The 8,876-nt window shown below is 34.2% G+C and overlaps 1 pseudogene; it reads left to right on the forward strand.

The window, feature by feature from the left end:
• LOC136849386 (uncharacterized) overlaps positions 1–2,129 on the forward strand; it is a 37,052-nt pseudogene extending 34,923 nt beyond the window's left edge.
• Positions 2,130–8,876: the final 6,747 nt, after the last annotated feature.

Below are 8,876 nucleotides of genomic sequence, written 5' to 3' on the forward strand. Positions count from 1 at the left end.
GACTCTGTCAGACTTTGTTTCTGTTTCAGTTGTCCAGTTGAACTGAGTTGATCAGGACCATACTTTATTGATTGATTCATTGTGATCCTGTTATTATTATCAGCTATTGCAATGTCCAAGTGGAAAGGACATATGATACTGGAAGAAAGTATCAAGAAATATGGGAAAGGAGTTTCCATGGCTAATGAAAGCTAAAAAGATGGAAAATCAGCTTTCTGTAAAGTGTGTCAGAAAATTTTACAGCCAAGGAGAAGCCACCACCATTAAGGGGCATGCTGATACCAAAGAGCACAAAGAGCGTGTTGGGGCTATCAGTTCAGTAAAACCAATATATTTGAAAGAAGTGGCCCTTCAAAAACATCAAATTCACCTCGTGCCCCTCAAGAAAGCTGAACTTCCAGCTTGCAGTGATGGTTGCTGTCATAGTTCAATCTCAGCCATAGATCATATTAGTGAAGTAATAAAATAAAATGCTGTTGGTAGTAAATTGGAAAACATTCAGTTGCATCGCACTAAGTGTTCAATGTTGATTAGGAATGTAATATCTCCCTCTCTTGAGGAGGAGCTACGTCAAAAGATTATTGAATCTAAAATACTGTTTAATGATTGATGAGTCCACTGATGTATCAAGTGAAAAGAACCTCTGCATTTGTGTTCGGTATTATGATAATGTTGCTAACGAAGTGGTGACAGCATTCCTAGGGCTGTATCTGTGTGTGAAACGAGTGGAGAAGCTTTATTTACTGCAACAAAAGCCTTACTTGATAAGAATGGTTTTTGTGCTAGAAAATTGTATTGGTTACTCCAGTGATGGGCTAGCAACATGACTGGGTAAAAAACTCTCTTTGGTCTCGAATCAAGCAAGTTTCCCAACTGTGTGAAAATGGGATGCACATGCACAGTTTAGCTCTCTGCATACAAAGGGCTTTGATAAACTCCCTTCCTCAATAGGGTTTATGCTCTTTGAAATACCTAAATGGTTCAAGAAGAGCACTTTGAGACGTGAAGTACAAGATTCTGTTTGAGACCTTGAATGCTGGGGGAAGAAAGAGTGGGAATCCCACTGCCATTTCTAGGTCTATCTACAACCAGATGGCTTGTAAGGGGTAAGGTAATCTACAATATACTTGTAAACTGGCTGGAACTGAAGACATATTTTCAGTGTGCCAGTATGGAGGAGCTCTCAAGAAGTACGATACAAAGCACGAATTTTGTTTGACATGTTAACTGATGACTGCAACTATCTTTATTTTGTATTCTCATCTCCAATTGTCACTGAATTTGAAAGGATAAATTCTCTTTTTCAGTCCACAAACGCTAGTCCTTCTGTACTTCTTCATGAGCTGGACACTCATTTTAAATCTTTAAAGCACCGCCTCTATGATGCAGAAGGAAATTACTACCACTAGAAAAACACTGACTTTGGAGCTAAATTTTTGTTGGAATGCAAGCAACTGCTGCAGAAGAAAACTGTAAAGCCATGTGAATGTCATAACTGTGCAGAAGAGGTGTCGAAATGCTTATATAAATTAGTAGATCAAGTGAAAGTACGTCTACCAGAAAAATTTAGCCTTTTTGGCTTAAAAATAACTTATCGCCTTCAAAAATCTTCTCAAGTAAATAGACCGACTTTTCAAAATTTGCCTTTTTTTCATTTATTGGAAGAGAACTTAGAAAAATGTGAAGAGGAATACAGAAAAATTGTTTACCATCCTTGGTCTGAAGAAGATATATTTAAATTGGGTATTCCTGATGACCCAGTTCAGTTTTGGTCTTTAATAAAGATTTATGAAGTAGGAAATGAGGCCCTTTGAAAATCTTGCTACATATGCCCTGCATTGCTTAACTACACCAGTAAGCAATGCAGTTTTGAGAGAATATTCTCCCATGTAACAGCAGTCAAGACTAAAGTTCGCAATAGAATGAGTTTGAAGATGCTTGAATCAATTTTGAGAATTCGCACAACACTAATAGTTTCTGGGAAATGTTGCAAAGACCTGGCAATTTCTGAAAGTATGATTGAAAAATTTAATGTAGATATGTACCATGATGTAGAAAGTTCCAATCCACCTCTGGATACTGCTGTTTTGAGAATTTATTTTAGTCACAAAACAATCAAAATAATCTGAACAATTTTATGTTATTCAGTTAATTTTCTGTCAAATTGAAATTATGGTTTAAATTTTCTGTCGAAGTGAAATTTTAGTTTAATTATTTGTTTTTATTTAATTATAAGATTTAGTTTAATGAATAAAAGATTAATCACTGGAACAGTAATGGCTATTCACTATTCAGCACCAAGACATGGCCTATTATGTATATTTATAGACTAGATAGTGCCACTAGAAGGTTACATAATTCCTAGGTAAGAATGTAATTGTGTTTCAATATTCTATGATGCTCACTACTACCAAAAAATAATATTTATACACAACCTTAAAAGTTTTTGCCAAATAAAAACATAATAGTGTAAATACAAACATTTCTTTATTTCCAGAATAACCTAAAGTCCTAAACTTAACATAAACTTTAAAACCCCTCAAGATATAGTTTTGATAATTATTTTTCAAGTGTATGAAACATTCAGATTTGGCAGTAAAATGTTTGAATTGGCAGTAAATTTTATCAAATTTGGCATTGGAGTCAGACTTAACCCTGATACACAAGCCACTAAATTTTCTCTCTCTGGAGTCTCTCTCTCTCTGGCTCTCTCTCTCTCTCCTCTCTCTCTCTCTCTTTCTGTTGTTAGGAGAATATTCTAACGTAGACTGTATTCATAAAGAACTCGATTACTTTTAATTGAAACAAATGACTAAATTTCAATTGACAAGAGTAGGCAGATAATTCTTTACACCAGTAACTTTTTATGAAAAGGTCTGTGTTTATTCTGCAGTTGTAGGTCACCATATGAAAAGTTTTCGAAGACACAAAACTACAAGCACCTTAAAAAAAAAAAAAGAACCACAATAAAACGACTGCGTATAAGATAGGCCTATAATCCAAATACCGTAAGCTGCGTAAACCGACAAAAAGACATAGTACATTATAGGTCTACGTCCATTTTTATGATCCTGTTATTTCGAAAGAAGATAACGTCCATAAGAAAATTCTCAGCAAATTATATCCAGTATTACTCGTACAGCCCTATTATACTGTAAAACTTAAGTTAAACATAGTCATATACAGGTTTGTAGTGGCAGTCACTTCTTGTCATCCCTCCGAATGTGTAAACGAGTGCAATGAAATGGATTTTATGACTGTTAAAATGTAGTTAAATTTCCTGAAATCAATATGAAATATCAGTCTGCATAGGTCTGAGAAAGTCTTTGTGTTTAAGTTTTAGAGATGGTGTCACGCATGACAATATCAGACGGTAATTATCATTGTCCAGTGATTCAAGTGCACCGATTCGAAAGCAGACATTCCCTGTGTCACTTTCGTATTCAGGTGAACCTTTACGAAGCACAACACTGTAGCATCTTGGAACACTCCTGACTTCGTTCATATTTTCCTTTTTTAACCACCTTTATTGAGATGCGTATTACGATTTTATTTCAGGAGATAATATAACGTTTCCTTTGATAATCTGCAGAACGTAATTTAGTTCGGTAAAACAACCATTGCAATATTAATGAACATGAGAAGAACCACAGATTAACCAACTTTTTCGAAACTATTGCCAGCCAATTAGCTCTAAGTGGATGGTCATGACGTAGAAAGCCGTGGGCGGGCTTAACTGCAAAGAACGCTGGACTATGCGCTATAGGTGAGTCTTGGTACGTTGCGACCAGTTTTTATTTATTTTAATTTGCATGGATATTATTGTGTAAGCAGTTGTGATTGCTGTTAAGTGTTGTTCATCAGTGTTGTGTTACATATCTTGATTTAAGTAAATTGAAAAACTTGAAAATTCTTGTTATTTGTCGGCTGTATATTTAGATATATGGAAAGAATTTCTAGAAAATTTCATATGGCTAAGAAGACAATGTTTGGCTTGCAACGTGCGATCATCTTTCCTGGGATGTCTGTGAACTCAACAAGCAATTATATCCAGGAACATAGCTTACGAAAAATCTTTTTATGTGCTTAGGCCATGACATCTGCAATGTAATGGATCTTAACATCACATGTACAGTTATTTTTGATTTTTTATTTTTGATAGTTTTTCATCAGGCTCTGAAATTCCTATCAGAAAGCTGTCTGTAGTAAAAAACTCAGTGTCCATCCCACTTTCCATTAGAAAGAATGGTTTTGAAACAGTATAAACAAAAGATTATTTCTTTTCATTCAGTAATTTCCAATGATAACGAAAATTACCACTTTCGCAGATAAATAAACGAGAAAATCAACGAGTCAAAAGTCATGGTCCTTGTTTTTTATGAATCCTAAGTTCCGGAAAGTTGAACCTGGGATCAGTTTGGCTACTTGCAGCCATTTTGAGCATCGAGACTCATACATCACTCGCGCGCACACACACGCATATATATATATATATATATATATATATATATATATATATATATATATAATATATGTATATGTATGTATATACAGTACTGTATATGTGTGTTGGGATATGCATGAAGGGTTAAAGACTGATGTGCTTATGCATGTGTTTCTGGCTGTTCTTCTATTTTATAGATTTAGGTTGTGACTCACCATTCTGAAACAACCTCCGCCAGATCTGGAATAATTTGTTGTTTTGCGGTATCTCCGAGATGCACGTCTGCTGCATTCTGTTGTCCCAAGGTGTCGTACCTTTTAGTCCCAGGACCTAACGGGAGTTAATCCGAGTCACACAAGAAACAGATTTGGAGTGACCTGATATAGGTTTGTTCTCTTTTTTCGTTGAAAGCTTTTGAATTTAGATCTCTCGTGCCACGTTCACCCTTAGTTGTACGTTATCGTACCAGTATTGAAAAGCGAAGAGTTAATCAATCTGAACAATGCAGGTTGATAAAAAGGCGAAGGGGCCACGGTCATGAATATGCAGGCTTTGGGCGGTCTTGAACCGTCCATGCTGCAGAAGGCGTAGTCAAGCCAGGCTGTAACTGAACTCACGGTGATTTAACCGTTATATCGAAGCTCGTATATTTTAGATAAAGACGACGCTTAAGAGGAGCCAGGAAACGCTGTAGGAATACTATTCCATGTGGGATTTACATGCCGGTTCAGGCCCTATTTTCTTCTCTCCTTCGTTCTCTCGCTCTCTCTCTCCTCATACGTTATTACATGCATACATACATACATACATATATATATGTATATATATATTTATATATAATATATATATATATATATATATATATATATATATATATATATATATATATAAATATATATATATATATATATATATATATATATATATATATATATATATATATATATATGTATGTATATATATTTATAATATATATGTATATATACACACATATATATATATATATATATATATATATATATATATATATATATGTGTGTGTGTGTGTGTGTGTGTGTGTGTGTAGGTTTTGTCTGATTTAAGTTCAAGTTGGTTTTCAGTGATTTACAAAAATATGTTTTAAATATCAAAGTTGAAGTTACATTAAAAGTATGATTATACTAAAATCTAGTGCAAGAGATATATTGCAATAAGGACAAAAATACTAGTATAACAATGGAACTAAATACTGAAGACTTTTGAGTCGAGAATAATGCTTAACGAAGAATGTCAGCACGCAGATAATAGTTAGTGTTAAAATGATACCACAGCTAGGGGAAGTTCTGTATGTAGATGAGATAACGACTTGCCTTATGCACAGTATCTGGCACTGTAGCTGTGCTGCTGAGGGCACCAGAAGAGTTGTAAGACCCAGAACTATAACCTTGGAGAGAACTATGAGGATGGCACATCCTTTATTGGATGGAGTTTTTGGATAGGTAAATACATTAAAATAGGATAAATCCTTTGTTAAAGAAACTGGAACAAAAAATGCCAAATGACTCTCATCGCAAATTATATATATATCTTATATAGGCCTGATATATCCTATATCTATAGTATATAATATATATATATATATATATATATATATATATATTCACCCATCGTCTTGACGTAAAGTGAGACAGTTGAACTAGAAACAAGGTAAACAAAAGAACAAGTTATCAGTGCTTAATTGTGAGTTAAACAAGAAATCTGGTTTGTTAGCCATTTTTGTTATCAACAAGCCAAACATTTCTAGCAACATGTAAAAAAATTTAAAATTTTTTTGTCGTTCTTTATAAACAAATTGGATAGCTTGAATTTGACTTTCTCCATGTTACAAAAGCTTCAGATGATTTCTGAATTTTGGAGTCAGGAAGAATCATAAAAATGACATCATTTGGGCTGCAACTGTTGGAAACCTCACTAATCTTATAAGGTTATGTATCAAAGATAGTAAATTTCTGAATTTTAATGGGGAATTTTTTTGTACAAAAGTTCGGCATGGTTATGGGATAATCTAATCCCTTGTCTCCTGTCATGGAATGGCAAATACTTTGAGACTATGCTTGCTTACCAAGTAATTTTTCCTCAAAAGTTATATGGTCTGAAAATGCGGATGTTATCTGTATTTGAAGAGGTCATATCCTTTTCATAATAAGGCTAAATGTTTAGTCCCTTCATAAAATTTACCAGAGAGGCTGAAAGAAACTGTAATTTGAATTTTCTTCAAATGTAACTTTCCATAGACATCACAGATTTCACCTTTAAGTCTTTCGAAAACAACGAACATTGTTAGTATCTTAAGGATCGTGTTGAAGCAGCACAGTGAACTATGATGGTATTCTCACGCCTCGAATACCTGCAGAAGAGAGGTGACCGAAGTGCTCAGGGAAATGGAGTCTGAGTCTCAGCTTTTTGCGATTTGCTGAAATCATACCCTCAAAGATGTAGGTTGTGGTACAGGCAGATGGAGTCACACAAAATATTAAATACTCAAGAAAATTAATAAATATCTATTCTGAATTACCTTTGCTTTTGTCCATATCAATTTTTAGTATATAAATGTTGTTTTCAGTAATTTTGAAACACCCTGGATATATATATATAGTAATATATATATATATATATATATATATATATATATATATATATATATATTCCTATATATATATGAATGAAATGAGGGGCAGGGCTGGAGCTCAGGATACACAACAGGAAGCAAACAGCAGGAAGGCATCCTCATCTTTTAAGATTTTATTGTTAATGCCGGAGTTTCGCGAACATTAGCAACCTATATCGAACATATTTTGTTGTAATCTGATATGACAGCAGCTCTTTATGAAGTAAAAACATTTAAAACTATCCACTATATTCAAAGACAAACAAAGCAAAACAAAAGTAGTCCATGAAAACCTTTGAATAACCTACCTGTACGAAAGACAGAGAGACTAACTAAATATATAAAAACAAAGTGAGGAAAACCAGTTGGCCATAAACATTCGTACAGAGGACTGGGTTTTTACTGACACAACAGTTTTTTTATGATTACACACACACACACACACACACACACACACACACACATATACACACACATATATATATATATATATATATATATATATATATATATATATATATATATATATATATATATATATATATATATATATTATAATTTCTATTGTTGTCAATGGCATTGTTCGTTCAGATATTCTCTGAGCGGTAAGACTTTGAATCAGTTTATAGTTCTTCTTCTCTTCAGGCATTTTCTAAGGAATAAGGAAAAATTATTCATGTTTTTTTCCATTTACTTATTTTAGTCGTGAGACCGTATCCTTGCTTATCGGCGACGTCTTCCGGAGTAAATTACAAATTTACATACAAGGTTTTATTACTACACGGGTCTTTGCGGTTACACCTAAATTTTAACATGTTGGTATTAAGGCGCTGAAATTCAGCATCATAGTGACATCATGTTTAAAATAGAGGCGTAGCCGCTAAGTCCGCATGACGTAATAAAAACTCTCTCTCTCTCTCTCTCTCTCTCTCTCTCTCTCTCTCTCTCTCTCTCTCTCTCTCTCTCTCTCAAGACTATTGAAGCTTTTGTGTCATTGTTTCCTAAGTGGAATGGAGAAAAAACTCTAAGGGTGTCTTCATGCTCGTCATCAGCTTTCGGCACTATACTCGTACAGAGAACATGCCCGAGGCTCTTATATCTAACGAAGTTAATTTAAAACTTTTGCTTTTTCTTCATTGATAAAAACATATATGAAGTTTTGCATAAGGAAATATTGTAAAATTTTGATTGCAATGCTTATTTACAGCTTCTTCACTTTTCTCTATCGTAATTAGGGAAAAATATCACATGAAAATTTTCCAGTATTTTATAGTGATGTTCACAATTTTGAGTAGGTTTTTTGCTAAGTCACTAATTCCGTTACCACTCACAGTAATTTGTTTATTGGATTTATTAATCTTTATTGTACATCAACAACTAGAAATTCTTTTTTTCAAAGAATCTCACTAAAGACGACGATTTTGAGAAAAAGATTGAATCCTAAAATGGGAAGGTCTTACATTTTCTCTCTCTCTCTCTCTCTCTCTCTCTCTCTCTCTCTCTCTCTCTCTCTCTCTCTCTCTCTCTCTCTCCCTCGACCATAAGTTCAAAAACTGTTTGACAAGCGGTGTTGACCGACCAGCGGAGAACGATCGAGGAGGAAGAGCAAAAGAGGAAGTGTTGACACGAGAAAGGAGGAGCAATGGAAACCGCATCTAAGAAGGCTCTTTTTGTCTCTATTGACGTTTGGGATTTAAGCCTCTTTGGCTTCAGAGGAAGAGGGGAAATACCTTTAAGACTTCTTACGTTCCTTGTAAAACATAACTTCTCTCCCATTGCAGTCAG

This window comes from Macrobrachium rosenbergii, chromosome 21, assembly GCF_040412425.1.
Source record: "Macrobrachium rosenbergii isolate ZJJX-2024 chromosome 21, ASM4041242v1, whole genome shotgun sequence".
Taxonomy (NCBI): Eukaryota; Metazoa; Arthropoda; class Malacostraca; order Decapoda; family Palaemonidae; genus Macrobrachium; species Macrobrachium rosenbergii.